The 14,785-nt window shown below is 40.7% G+C and overlaps 1 long non-coding RNA gene across 5 annotated transcripts in view; it reads right to left on the reverse strand.

The window, feature by feature from the left end:
• The window catches only part of LOC112997453 (uncharacterized), a 33,765-nt gene extending 23,362 nt beyond the window's left edge, over positions 1-10,403 (reverse strand). For 4 of the 5 annotated variants that reach the window (XR_010389913.1, XR_010389916.1, XR_010389914.1 and 1 more), the window contains exon 1: positions 10,305-10,403. This is a non-coding gene — a long non-coding RNA (uncharacterized LOC112997453). Of the gene's footprint in view, positions 1-7,075; positions 7,239-10,304 lie in introns of those variants that run through there. The other variant, XR_010389915.1, reaches the window with a different exon arrangement.
• Positions 10,404-14,785: the final 4,382 nt, after the last annotated feature.

Genomic DNA, 14,785 nt, shown 5'->3' on the forward strand with positions numbered 1-14,785 from the left:
TCTTAGGTGGTTTATGAGGTAGTGATCAAGCTGATTGACAATTCTAATTAGCAGCTCTCTGATGTGCAACATTATGGCATTTTATAGCAACTTTCTGTTGCCTATTAAATCTCCACTGCCATCTTATATGAAACAGTACTTTATAGATCACTCGATAGCCAGTGCTGTCAATTATGTTTGTTTATACTGAAGGGCTTTATTGGCTTGAAAGCATGCTGCTTTGGATATAGAAATTCACATCTGTAATAGTTAGCGATATCTTCCAAGACCCCAGCATTTCTTCTCTAAAGAGCTGCTGGCAGGTGAGGCTGGCACAGGAGGACTACTGTGCCCCGTTATTACTGTTTCCAGAACACAGCGTACTCCAGGTATGAGGTTTTGTACATTTAGAGATGGCTGGGGGGGTTTTTTTCCCCTCTCCGATGGAGGTGATTCATAATGGAATATAGTAATCATAAGAAAAATGACATCTGTTTAAAAATATGGTTCTCTGTTACAAAGTCACGATGACATATCACATTTTGCTTGGTTGAAAACATGCTAGAAAATGGTGCTCATTTGGGATGTGTTATGAAATGTCTAAACAGATTTTTCATGGAACAATATCTCCCCCCGCCCAAACCCAACCATAAACTAAATAATAATTACATAGCAGGGTCATATCTTAGCATCCCCACTGGAATTTGTAACAAGCAGACCAAGGTCCATCAGAAACACAGGAAACAAGCTTGTCTTTCGGTCATCGAGTTTCTTACCTGTATTGAATATGAGTTTGTTTCAGGGTATTTATTTTCCTGATATTTCTCTTGGAAAACTAGGCTTTCCATCATGCAGAAGGTGATAAATTACTGAGAAAAAATAGTATCTTTTCTTATGTGTGTGGACTGTGCCAGAGATCTGTTCTCCCTGGTGTTTTTAGAGCAAAAGACAGTACGTAAAATTTTCCTTTTTATACCCCCCCCCAAAATCCCAGAACAGCAGTTTAAGCCTAAATGTTTCCTTAAGCAAACTATAAGTTAACGACTGAACACTTTCAAAACTAAATTTAAAGATGAGTGATCAGCAAAAATTTCATAAGGCCAAAAAAAATTATGAAGTACAGATAAGAAGGTTGATGATATATATGCACTTGAAATACTAGATATCAGCAGACAGAATGCAAAGCACAGCAGGGCAGTTACAACTCAGTGTGATTCATCTTTTAAGTGATAAGGGTTTTCTAATTTTATGAAGTATTTGTCATATCAAATGCTTCATAGTTCCATGAAAAATTTCTTTGATTTCTATCCCTTAGGGTTTTGATGTACAGTACAGTGCTCCCTTCATGTAAGGTTTAATGCTGGAATTATGAATAAACTGCTCAGCACTTAGGACTACTGATGGCAGTAACTGGCACCCCAGAACTCAGATTCCTTCACTTCACTGTAAGTTTACAGTTTCTCCCAAGACTGGGAGCGTGGGAGGTCCCAGCGCCTACTGGGAGGTCACTGGGTACTTTATTCAGAAGGAAGGCAGAGCCTGAGGATGCATTGATTTCAATCTTATTGCACAAGTTCTCTTGCAAAAACATTATAAATCTTTTCTATAACATGAGGAAGGTTTTTCTTCTTTGGGAAATTAGTCAGGAGGCAATATATACATACATCTATAAATACATGCACACATGCATATAAAAAATAGAGATGGAAGATTATATCATATTTCATTAATAAAAGCAAACAGATTCGAATAAGAGTTTTAGCATAACCAGCCAAATGTCATTTGCTATTTTCCCAGGCTCTGTTCCCTCCCATCTCTTCTTTCTCACCGTCATTACCCTTCCTCCACGGCCAAAGCAAGCTTTTGATCAGGCTCTTTCCAGCTCACTTCCATGGCAGCGTATGGTCCTACAGGACAGCTCGTGTGTGAGCTATTGAAAGAGCTCTGTTTTTCCCAAACTTCAGAAAGCACCTGTGTGCTACACTCCAGTAAGCTGTGTTCTAGCTTTAAATTGGGCTTTTCTGTGACATGAAAATTTGTGTTAAGCATTTTCATGAGAGCTATTAAAGAATGAAAGACTGTTCAAATTTAAACAGGATCCTCTCTCCTAGGCATAAAGAAAAACATTTAACTTTGCTTAATGTGTTAAGTAGCAATCATCAGAAATGGCAAAGAATGTTAATACCAAATATATTTTATACTGGGAGAGACAGAGGAATCAGTAGCACTATCCCAAAATCATTGCTAAATTTGGCATCACTAACACTGCCCAAGACAAGTGTAAATCTCTCTAATCTGCATTCAAATGCAGTTTGGATTTCTCCTGCATATTCTGCACTTGTGCTATTCTCTAGAGATTTTGGTGAGAGATTGATGCATAAAATATGGAACATAGACCCGTAGTGCAAACAAGAGGATGGAAATTTATCCCATCTTTGATGAGGGAAAACACATTTCCCTCATCTATTTCCCTTCAGTTGCACAACCAAGAACAGGGAGTTTCATGATACATCTTTGAAAAGGAACGCATTAGTCCAGGAAATAACAAAATCCAGTAATAGAGCAAGACCTTAACAAAAAAATAATCACGATTCTAAGAGCTGATTAGAAGTCCACGAGAAATTCACTGTGCAGCAGAACTCTTTACAATTAACGTACTGTTGAATGTGTGGAGTTACACTACACAGTGAAAATGTAAACCATCTCAGATCCCATCTGAGAAGTAAAATTAATAAAAATCCTTTGAGAAGGCTAAGGTATATTTAAGAAAAAAACATTTTTCATCCAGTATCTTGAAATCTGCATACAAAAAGGGGGTTACACAACATAAGATGTAAACATTCATGCTGAGGGTCTTCTACTTTCTTATAACATTTTTATATATACATATACACATATATACACACACACACCATGAATTGACATTTATGGCATATCTTAATGTTATTCTACTTTTGCTCTGTATTTGCTTGCTATTTTCTTTGGGAGGCTACTCAAAATAAAAGCAATTGCACACAATGAACAGTTAACTTAAAAATAAACCAGTAATTCAGCACCTGAAGGTTGTTTTTTTTTTTTTCTCTTTCTAATCTCAGATACCTTGGTGCCACTATATAAAAATTGAAGCTACTAAATTTGAATTAAGAAGGTTAATTTATATTGAAATTTAGAGCTAATCTTATTTAAAGTATTACATAGACCTTGCATAATTGATATAGACAAAGCATTTTCTGAAATATGTGGGTCTCCTGTACCAGGTCTGTCTACTGACATGCTCCCCAAAACTCACTTACCCTTGACATGAAAGTTATTTCAAAATCCTTTTTAATTTTTCTTTACATCATACAGTCTTTAAGAAAAAAGGGAAAATGTCCCCATTGTATTGATGGGAAATAGGTTAACAGAAACAAAGTCATTTGCCCAAGATTGTCTAGAAGATTATCTAGTAAGTCAGAGGAAAGACAGGAATTGAACATGCATCTTCCAGCTCCTCCAACGCAGATACCTCCCTAAGAGGTCATGCTATTCCTAGACCATAACACTTTAAAAAAATCATTACCCAGAAGATAAATAGACATGTACACACATTAGACAACAACCCTGCCTGCCACTTCCCCTAGTTAGAAATGCAAACAAGAATTGACCTGGACCACTTTTCCTGGTCTTTGCCCAGTTATCTAAGTGTCTCTTCTCCAGAAGCCAGGCCAAGAGAATTCAAGTCACTGACTGTGGATAAAAGCTTTTCCGATAAACTCTCAATTCATTAAATCAAATGGAGACTTTAAATTGATGAAGATTATAATAAATTATTTCTTAATTCTGCTGTACCAATCTATCATACTACGACACAATGAGCAGTCACACTAAAAGCTTTATGAAAGTCATCTTCTTGTCTTCGTCCAGAGCTCAGTCCCGGCCAGCAAGCAGCAGCCGGGTGGGAGAGGAGTTTCCAGCCACCCTGGCACATGGCTGCCACGGTGCCTCCATGAGCATGAGGCCCCTTGGGAAGAGGTCGAGGCCAGGGACCGCAACTTCTGAGCAGTGATTTGGGCAGGGGGACCTCATGTTGGCATTGCACCATGCAAACCAAGGCCAGCATCTCAGTAACTTGCATGCATGTAGCATTTGACTCTGAAAGCCAAGTTTCTCTCATGTTCTTCCCCATCCCCTTGCCACAACATTCCCTAGTCCCACGCTCGTAAAGCAATGTCCAAATGCTGCACAGGTGGGCAAGAGGGCAGAAAGGCACCACTTGACCTTCACCAGGAAGCAAAACCCAAGCTCTGCTTTACACAACAGTGACACACAAGAGCTCAGCGTTACCACAGCTGCAAGGGTACCACTTCACTCCAGCTTTTCTCCCTTCCTTTCTAAAGGCATCTGGTCCAATCAGCCTATAAAGAACACAACAAAGCCAAGTAAAGAATATCGGATCCATGTTATGGTACAGAAACTAACAGCACCATATATACATGTATATCTACATATGACCAATCCGTTCTAGGTCCTTTGAGGAGAATAAGGAACATGATGCTTCCTTCCAATTTAGGGATGGTGTACAGGAGTAGTTATCATCATGTTATCAGCAGTAAGGTTGTGAAGTACAGAGCCTCACTAGTATTTTTTTTTCCTCCCTCAATGAAAAATCAAAGCATCCATTGTTTACAAAGCTCCTGCTATTAGGAAAGGGAGACAACATAGTCACTCTAAAGATCTTTCAGAATCAGTGCTTCCATTTTTACAGTTTGCTCAGAGAGACACACCTTGAAACCATTCAGGTATGAGCTGTATGCACTGGCTAGCTCATAATCTGCTGTTTTATGCAATTGCATAGTTTTACTTGATGCAGTTCTCATTGATATTTTAGGATTTGCAGAGCTTATCTTAATGCAGACGGGTGGAATCCAGTGTTGGTTTTAATGCATTAAACTGGATCCCAACCATCTAAGAGACTCCCTGCTGCACTGCCAGCCCCGAAAGCACGGCAAAGCCTCCGGGCAGTCCCGAGGCAGCAAGGCAGGGGGGAGCATGGGCAACTCCATCCGAGCATCCCTGCATGCACGACTTACTCCTTACGTCCCTCGGTCGGAAATGCTAACTCGCATTCATCAGGATGATGGTCAGTCAGTGCCCTCACACCTTTTCTTTTGACTTTCGGTAACTCATGGGAATTTCCCCAATCACTTATGTTTATCTAAGCACATATGGTTTTAACTTAGGACAACAGACTTCATTACAAAACCTCTTTCCTTTCATACTTAAAGGTAGGTGCCTAAAGAAATGAAATGAATTATCCTACAATCTCATAATTCCTGGAGAGCTTGAGTTTGGTCCAACGAATACTCAAAGGGTCTTTATTAGAGTCTCTTTCACAGGTCAAGGAAGCTCTCTTTCTACCAGTCCTCTGATTCGAGCAGCAATATCCAAGAGACCAAAAGCAAAACAAACAAAGACATGCTTGGCTTTGAGTTGCATTTCACTGCAGACATTGTCTATTCACCACAGTACGTTCACAAAAGGTGAATCTGATGGGAATACTGCCTGAAAGGAGGTTGCCATAAGATTTCAAGTCCAGTATTGAAGATTCAGGACTTCAGACAAAAATTGGAAGTTTTGAAGTTCTCCTTGCAATAGTGTTTCATACTTGCAGAGCTACACAAGCATCTCAAAGCACGTTTCTTACGGAAATAAATCTTGCAACACCCCTTTAAGATAAAGCTATAGTATAGTTATGTTACAGCTGAGGAATCTTAAGCACAGAGGAAAGCACACGACTATCAAATTGACATTTGCTTTTGGTATCTAGAATGGACTCTTAGGCATCTAAATGATGGCTTAAAAATTCAAATTCAGAAATGGGCATCTTATTTCAATACAAGAATAGAAGTTTTCAAATATGAAAAATATACTGCACTGAAAATAACCTAGTTGATTAAGTATAAACTAAGTTAATTAAGAGCCTTACAAAAAGACCTCTAGCTGGCAAATTTTCAAGCAACCACCCTGATGGGAAAGCAGCCCTCAATATTAATAGTGGTTCTTTTGCCACTGGACCTAGCATTATTGTAAAGAATTATATTTCGCTTAAGATCCTGGGGGTGGGGTGTTAATTTACCACCTTGATATAATAATTAAGTCAGTAGTAGAAACACAGTAAGCCAGTTAGCAACTACCATCACCAAGAATTTGCCGGTTTCAGTAGAAGAGAAGACATCCCTCTCCTAGCTAAACATTTTTTAAAAAAAAAACTTTCTGTAGCAGGACATTTTTCAAAGAAATGTTCTATTCGCAGAAGTTTTGTGTTTTTCCTAAGCTGTAAACCCCGGCAATGCATTTTGTTCTGATTTTTGTGCCTTCCAAGTTTGGCCATGCCATCTTCACCCATCTCTCACTTCCCAAAACTCTTTTCTTCACATGCACAGAAGATGGTCCCAGCAACTCAAAAACACTTCACATCACCTTCCACCCCTGGCACCGGCTCTTCTGCCCACACATTGCACCTGCCACGGTTTGCACTGCTTCCATTCCCTGCAGTAAATTTCAACCAGATGCTTTGCACCCGGTTGGAGCCCTCCAGAGCAGTGGTGTTGCTAAGAAAACCATTCCCTTGGTGGTGGAGCACCGGGCTTGCCAGCTCCAGCCCTCAGCTCGCTCCTGCCTGCCTTTCCCCTCTCTTCAGCTCCAAGGGGCAACTCCACCTCTCCCCTGGGAGCATCAGACCATTTCACCTCCTCCTGGAGGGCAAGCTCACTAGAAATACGTCAGAAATCATTACTAGGAGTTATATTTATAGGCCAACTGTCCTTGCATGGGACTATTACGTCTAATGAGTCCCTGTGCAGCAAGAGGCGAGCAGATCCGAGGGGGTTTGGAGGGTGGAGGAGCCTCTGCAGCCCACCATAAAACAGGCAGAAACCTGGCTCTAGGCTCCCCTTGCAGAAGCCATAAAAAGAAACACATGGGAATAGACAGTATAGATAGGTGAGTGCTGGAGTTTTATTTTATTTTTTGTTAAAAAAAAGCTCCAGAACCCTTCATTGCTCTACACAGAGGACTTCCCAGCCGCAGCAGCCCCACTGCAGGCAAAGTTGTTTACCTCTTTCAGAGAAATACAGTCTCCTGAGCCATATGACTGCAGAATTGATTTCGGACCCTGTGCTTCCTCACAGGCTCCTGATGTTTAAATTTTGCCACCGACAGGCAGACCACAGGAAGAGCTCGCATTTAGGGCTGTGCTCTCAAAGGAAAGCACTGCCCTGCTGCTGCAAGCCCACGGAAAAAGAGCAGAGCTCTGCTTTTGGTATCCTTCCTGCATGCCTGGACTCCGACCCTGAAGGTATAAACTGAGTCATTACTAACCGAAAGGGAGGGGAAAAGGAAACCTAATTTTCTTGCCCTTCTTTTCTTCAATAGGAGTTGATAAGACTATTAAAAAAAGTTTTCTTCATGCACCTCAAGCTTCTTTTTGCAGATTGAGAAATACACTCAATATACATAGCTGCCTAATGAAAGTGCCCCATTAACCGTCCATTGTACTTGTCAGCAACCGTAATTGTGACCTGCTTCAGCTTTTTCTACACTTGTTACTCTTCCCCCCGCTGCCATCCTTTTTGCTTTTACCATATAAAGATGCAGGCAAGAAAGACGCAGAAAAGACAAAATGCAAAATTCAAGACTAAAGAGAAAGTAACCTCTAATATTATAGAGGTTTCTTTGTGCTTTTGCTTTTCCAAACTAAGCTTCATTGCCATTAGTATTGAGTGCAAGGATCCTGCTGGTTCTGTTGCGGTTGTCCTATTGACTTTCTCTGGATGAATAAGTTCCTGTCAAGAGCACCACTAAATATCCACTTTAGAAAAGCACTTTTAGCCATAAAGAGCACATTTTCCCTTCCTTCTTAGAGTCAGAGCCAGAACTACAAAGCAAAATGAAAATGCACAGTCTTTGGAGACAGATATAATAAGTAAATACTTTGTAGGCATTAATTAGCAAGGTTTTCCACCTGTGTTTTGCATAGGGATTCAAACACCCTTCAAAACATAATTCTGCTGCTGCTCCTATGCTTGCTATCTGACTTTACAAGTAATGATTAAACCAAACACTTGTCTTGCATCAATCTTTATATACTTGAATAAAATAATGCTAAGTTCTCCAGGGGTAAACTTCCCCTCACCAAAAAGCAGCTAAGATACCAATTCAGAACTAACTGCAGCCTCTGTGTTTACTTCTGGCCAGGAGCTGAAGCGTGAAGAGACCCGTTGTGCAAAATATCCACAAAAATCCAGAATGTGTACTTAGGACTTAAGTTAGTTATCTGAAATTAATCATCCAGATATACACCAAGCATTGGCTCATCTGCATTCAGCATTGGTACCATTAGATGAAGGTTAAAGAAAAATCCCCACAGAAACAAGGCAGCAGAAAAGACAGATAAAATAAAGGTTGCCTCTTTATTGGTCTTTGGACCTCTGGAAACAGTAGAGCAAATGCTCACTGAGAAGAAGCCACCAGTTCTGCGTCTGCCAGCTAAAAGAGCAGCCAATTTCTTCAGGCCATTTATGTCTAAGGCCGTATAGCTTTTTATTGCTGAGACAGATAATACATCATTGATACAGTAAGACACCTTTACATGAAAAATTAAGAATTCTCTGCACACTAGTATATATTTGTGGAGTTGGTGCCTTTTCTTCAGGCACAAGCCACAACAGACACCCCCATTCCCTCACTTTATTGGTATGACTTGCAGAAACAGGCTCCTATACTAATGCCACACAGTCCCACTGGTACGCTCCACAAGTATTTGGCAATATACACATAAGGTTTCATTGTGGTGAGCATTGCCATCAATAAGCCTATAGAAACTTCAGAGGCAGATGGAGGAGAAACGTGAGTTTACTGATTTGAAAACTAAAATGAACAAATGCTGGATGGAACAGAAACATTCTGCAGAAGTCTGGGAATTTATTGCACCAGCGTCCGTAGTGAAATGCTGGCTGGGAAGGCTAATAAGACACATGAAGTTTTCCACGTGTCTCCTGCTCTTGGCTGTGACTCAGTATCATGTCTGTCCTGTGACATAGTCTATTACCACCAAATACTCAAAGGAGCCCTTAACATCAAGTGGCAGAACCTGCATTTTCACTCCCAAACGCCCTCAGGTTTGCTTAACCTGGCACTTCTGAACACCCAGTTCACCCATCTCTTATCTGGGCGGAGGAAAACATGCCTTCAGATTTTCAGATATTTTAGAGTTCACCATTGGCACATAGGAACATGCAGTTGAAAGGAAGGAGGAAAATCATGCAGGCCATTCCCTGGAGCAAACCAGAGGAGATGATGGCTTAGTATCAGGGGTGAGGGGAGGGGCGTAACAGGAAAAAACAAGCTTCATATATGTTCATCTTGTCCCAGTTTTACCTATCCCAGACTAGAGATATCACTTAGCATCTTTGGTTTGTAAGGAGTGCATAAATATTGATTACTACTGGAAGTGTTCCAAAAAAACCTTTAAACTGACACTTTTATTCTGCACTAATTATTCATATATTTGGGAAAGAAAAAGTTCTTTAGTTTCACTTGGCAAATGCTTTTGTTGAATGTTTTGAATAGTAAGCTCTATAAGACTGGGTAAATTGCTGGAGGATTTTTGTTTTAAAGATTACAGACCACTCCTTTAGATCTGCTATTTTTGACAGAAGGGAAGAAAGGTTAGAGCAGAGTACAGCATAAATAATTCTCACCTAATGACCTAAAACTTCAGGGTCAAATCTTTTATGGGTTTATTATTAATCTCTGGACTTCAACTGACTTTTGGTTTAGTTTTTGCAAGTTGTTTTACAGAAAATTAAGGCTTTTCTCTACTTGGAAAATATGATTAGTTATTTTCTCTATTTTCACTTGATTGGTGTCTTGATTGGGATTTTCCTCTGTGCATAGTATGCTTTTGATAAACAGGGGTACTTGAGGGCTGTTTAGTTGGTGGCAGGATGTTAACACTAATTGGGGCTACACTGGGAATTATTCTTACAGATATTGCAAAGAAATAAAAATATCCAAGAGCACAGACACCTATTTAGTGGAAAGATACATTAAATATACAACTATGCTTGCAGTAATTAATATTTCAGAAACCTGTGGAAGCAAACTGGTGATGGACAGCCAGAACTACAGCTCACATACCCAATCTGTATTCCAAAACTGAGCAAGGTCAGGGTGGGATTAACTTGTGCTACTCAAATAATAGTCTCAGTGATTGTTTAAAAAATATATAACCATTAAAAACAATGACTGGTGCATGAGGGGAGAGGAGAATATTGCTTACTCACAGCAGTTGATGAAAAAGAAGGATCGAGATCCATTGCAGCTTCCTGCGTATAGTTATTGGATGATATATGGTGTACTGTGTTCCCAGGTATTGAAAACCGTTTCAATGACAGCCCTGAGATCCAGCGGCGAGGTACACAAGTTAATCATTATGCATGTGTTGTTGCTTGACTGGAAACACATGAACTGAATGAACTCTACATCCTGACCCAGGCAGGGGACATATCAAATCCAGGGCAGGTTCCTGCAGGAAAAGTCATCTTTGGTACAATTCCTCCTTCTCCAGAGCATCACTTAAAGCAGCTCAAGTTCAGCTGTGTTTTTATTTTTGGACAGTTCTTTATCAGCAGACTCGTACAAGCATTGACTGCAGATCTTACGGCATGCTGTTAAATATGTAAGAACATCTTTAATCACAAAGACATTTCTACAGCAGTGAAAAACATTACACTTTTAATAAAGTAAAGCCTGTTGAAAATAAAAGATACTCTATTTTGGCAGCAAAAGCTTTGAGTTTGTATCAGATGCTCATTACTAGGGTCCACGTTTAGGAGAAGGCAGTAGCTGACAGTAGCCAAGCTCCCACTTTACAAAGGGATCCGAGTCCTGCAGCCTGCGCGAGTGCCAACCCCAAAGAAAGGGGCAGGATCCGCTGGAGCGGGGACTGCTGCACCGCCAGCAGCAATTAAAAAGGGGTAAAGGTGAAATCGCCCCTTCTTAGTAACTACAGTCCAAAAAGCTGTGCACGCAGGGCTCCAGCTCTTCTTATATTTCTTCTTATCCTTGCCTTATGGCCCTAGGGAACAATAGAGGTCTCTCTCATAAGGGTATAAATAAACGAAACAGGACTTTGAACACTCCAAAGGACCTTTCCACAATTGTTAGCTGGGATTTTTCAGTGGCTGATGGCTGGTGCTTTCCACTGAGCTTTCTCGATTTTCCCCCTCCTTTAGATGTTGCATTCAACTTTTCCCCATTTCTTCCTTTTTTCCACCTTTCCCTTGACTCATGTTCCCCTCACATTTAACTCCTAACTTGCTTTCCCTCATGGACACCCCTGAGCTGATGCAGGCTGCTCCTCTGCAGCCCTGGCTGCACCCAGCTCCCGCTGCCTGCACATCCCCTGCATCCCTCCCAGCTCGCAGGACAGGACCAGCACGCCCTCGCCACGTTGGTCTTTCTTGTCTCTAGCACACTACCAAACACATGAAATATTTGCAATTCCCATTTAGGTGAAAAAGCATTAATAAATGCTTTACTTACCCAGTGGCAGTACTTTTTTTTTTTTTTTAAGCACAAGAGTGCAGAAAAGTCACACCACCTATATTCTGAAGAAATCCTTCAAAGACTTTTTAAAACACAATATTTGTGTGGCTGCTGAAGTGACCATGCAGCTGACTGAACTGGCCTGGGTGTGTCAGAGGTGCCATACCACTCCTTGCTGTCGAAAGTAAAGGCTGAACGCAAGCCTCCATCCCGTAGGCAGGCTTAGCCACCGATTAGTCAGTCACAGAAGACTATTAATACATAGCTCCATTGCCATGGCAGCAGGTTAAAGTTAGAAGTAACTGGGTTTCAATAATTTAAATACACTAAAAATACCGACTTCTAGGTTTAAGTGATTCTCTTTGTCACTACACTGCCATCCATAATGACAATTGCCACCTGTGTTAGAGAGTCTCCTTAGAAAACTCAGTCCTTGCACGAGCACGTAGTTCTCTTGTCCATGTATCCCTACTCCAAAAATCATTATATGTTCTTCCACTTGCAGACAGCGGACCCAATAGTTTTATTTCTCAAATACAGTGAATACACGCAGCTCAATTTCTGCAGCAAAAGCAATAATCAGCTACCAGACAGTGAATAGATTCAGTACGACCAAGCCAAACAGGCCGCCGGACAAGGCTGAGTATTATTTCATAACACTTTCTTATATGCTTGCAACTATACGCAAACCCCTCAAAGAGAGCTTGAACAAAAGAAGGTTTTGCAACATGACCATATACAATAAGAGATCTGCAAAAGCTATCAGAAAATAAATAGATACTTCCTATGTTGTCACATCACAGCTCAGAAAACAGACTGTAAAGAGGAAAACTTGCACTACTTATTCCACTGCAATCTAGAAAGGTTGGAGAATAGGCAGCTCTCCCAGAGTCTGCCAAAGGGTAAAACCAAGAAAAATTAATATTTTTTCCTGTTCTTAAGAATGCATGACTGCTCTGGAGCCTCCAAATTAATCCAATGCCAGTCTGGATTAATATAAACCACTGACCTGAGTAAAATTAGTCAGGTGGATAAGTGTTTCCAGGACTGTCCCTTTGACAGGGAAAGGAGACACGGTTCACAGCTTCAGCAGCAAACTCAAAGAAAATATCCATATTTAGCATAAGATTCAAAGCCTTCCTCACTTGTCACACATCTCAATTAAAAAAAACTAAGAGAATGGGAAAAATGAAACAGATGTTTACATATGCAAGTTATAGATACAAACCTACTAGTAGCAGCCTACTGAAAAATGTGGCTCTGCTCCATGCAGGGGTGAGAAAAAATGATTTAAAATCAAGTGATTACGACTACAAAGTTACCTATCAGCAGCCCAGTTGGGAAGCTGGTCCAACAGACCACGGATTAAGGATTCTGGAAGAGAGACATATACAGAGAAAGGAACATAGTGCATAAACTAAAAAAATATATGGCTAGCTCTAAAATTTATATTTTGGGAAGGAACAATCCTTTTCCCCTTCCAGGGGATGAAGAAAAAACTGCTTTTCTTGCATTTCTGTGACAAGTCAATAAAGATTAAAATATTTTCAAGTGCAGTTTACAAGTGGATTCCCCCCAAATTGGTCCAACTCTTTCCCACTGGCAAGCCCAGAAAGCTATGGATAAGCATAGCCACATTTATTTCAGTTTTAATAAGAAATCTGACTTTTGCACAGCGATTCCTTCAAAAAAAGTCATGGGGTGGGAGGCAGCCAGACCTCACTGCTACCCTGGGAGACAAAATCCCTCCCTGAAGCTCCTTGCTGCAGCCCTATTTTCCAGTTAGCCTCCTGCTTATTTGTTCTCTCCAGCTACGTAATTTCAGGAGAACTCAGTGCTTTTAAGGTGGCAGAGAGCTGCCAAGTTTATGGAGCAAGCCGATACTGATAGCTGTGTAAAATGCAGATATGGGAAACAAATGTTTTAAATTTGAGCTCATCCTGACTTTAGATTTCCAGCACCGCTTCATTTGCTGCCCCCGCTAGATAGCCGCTCTGCATTTCCCTTAGATTACGCTGCTCCTGGAGATCCTTCTCCTGGGGTCATTAGGCATATCTCAGTTTAGATTTCCTATAAAAATCTGAAAGTTATAATTTAGTGGCACAGCTGCAGTTATTGAAATGGCTCCGACTCCACCAGCTGAGGACTCCAGGGGAACAGCCGGAGGTCGAGGAGGGAGGTCGGGAGCAGCACACAGGCAGGACCAGGAGCATCTCATCAGCACGAGCCACCTGGAGAAGGGGAGAAGCTGCACCTCAGCTGAGACCATGGGTTTTTTTATGCCACTGTGTTCCTATTTCATAACTTGACAATGAGGTAGTAAATCTTCAAACCAGGGGCAGGCAGGCTGAAAGTTCACCTCCTAGTCCCAACTCACCGCATTTCTCCATTCGTAGTCCTCTTCACGCGCACTACAGAGGAGTATCATTTGCATATAACTAACATATGTTCGAGTATTAGATGCAGACTCCACAGCCAGCTTTGCTTTTTTATAAAATGAAGCAAACGGAAATGATCTGCCCCTCGTATGGAGCAATCATACAATATAGCACGACACTGAGCAGAGTTAGGCTCCAGTTGCCTGTCAGAGCAACATCAAATGGCATCTTAGTATCCTGATCTTCCACACTTTAAAGCGAAGCCCCTAGGTCTCTCAGCTTTATCTATTCAGAGAAGCAAGAAAATAAAGAAATGAGAATAAGAATTGCTGGCCGAAGATCTGAAAGCAGAAGGTACAAACAGTCACAAAGATTACATTTATAATGCCAAAGGAACAGAACATAAAACGTACGTTAAGAAAAGGAGACTTGGCAAATTTGGAGAAAGAGTTGTGACAGTCCCTGGGAAGAAACTAGAAGAAAGTACAGGAGGGCTGGCAGTTAAAGGACAACTTAAAGGCACAATATCAGATGATCCCGAGGCAGAGAAAGTAGAAAAAATACAGAAAAAAAATCAAGACAACTAACAATCTGATAATCAGAAGGGAATCATACTGAAAGTGGAAATATAATTAAGGATGAAGGCAGAAGAGCAGCACAAGTACACAGGCATAAAATTGAAAAGGCAGAGGAACAAGATGAGTTATAACTAGCTATTAATGTAAACAAAAACAAGAAAAGTTCTAGAAATGCATTATCCATAACAAAGATAAACAGTCAAGTTCATCACTTATTTAAGAAGTCAAACAAATAACAGTAAATGCAGAGAAGCTCAAGTA

The sequence above is a fragment of the Dromaius novaehollandiae genome, chromosome 7 (genome assembly GCF_036370855.1).
Source record: "Dromaius novaehollandiae isolate bDroNov1 chromosome 7, bDroNov1.hap1, whole genome shotgun sequence".
NCBI lineage: Eukaryota > Metazoa > Chordata > Aves > Casuariiformes > Dromaiidae > Dromaius > Dromaius novaehollandiae.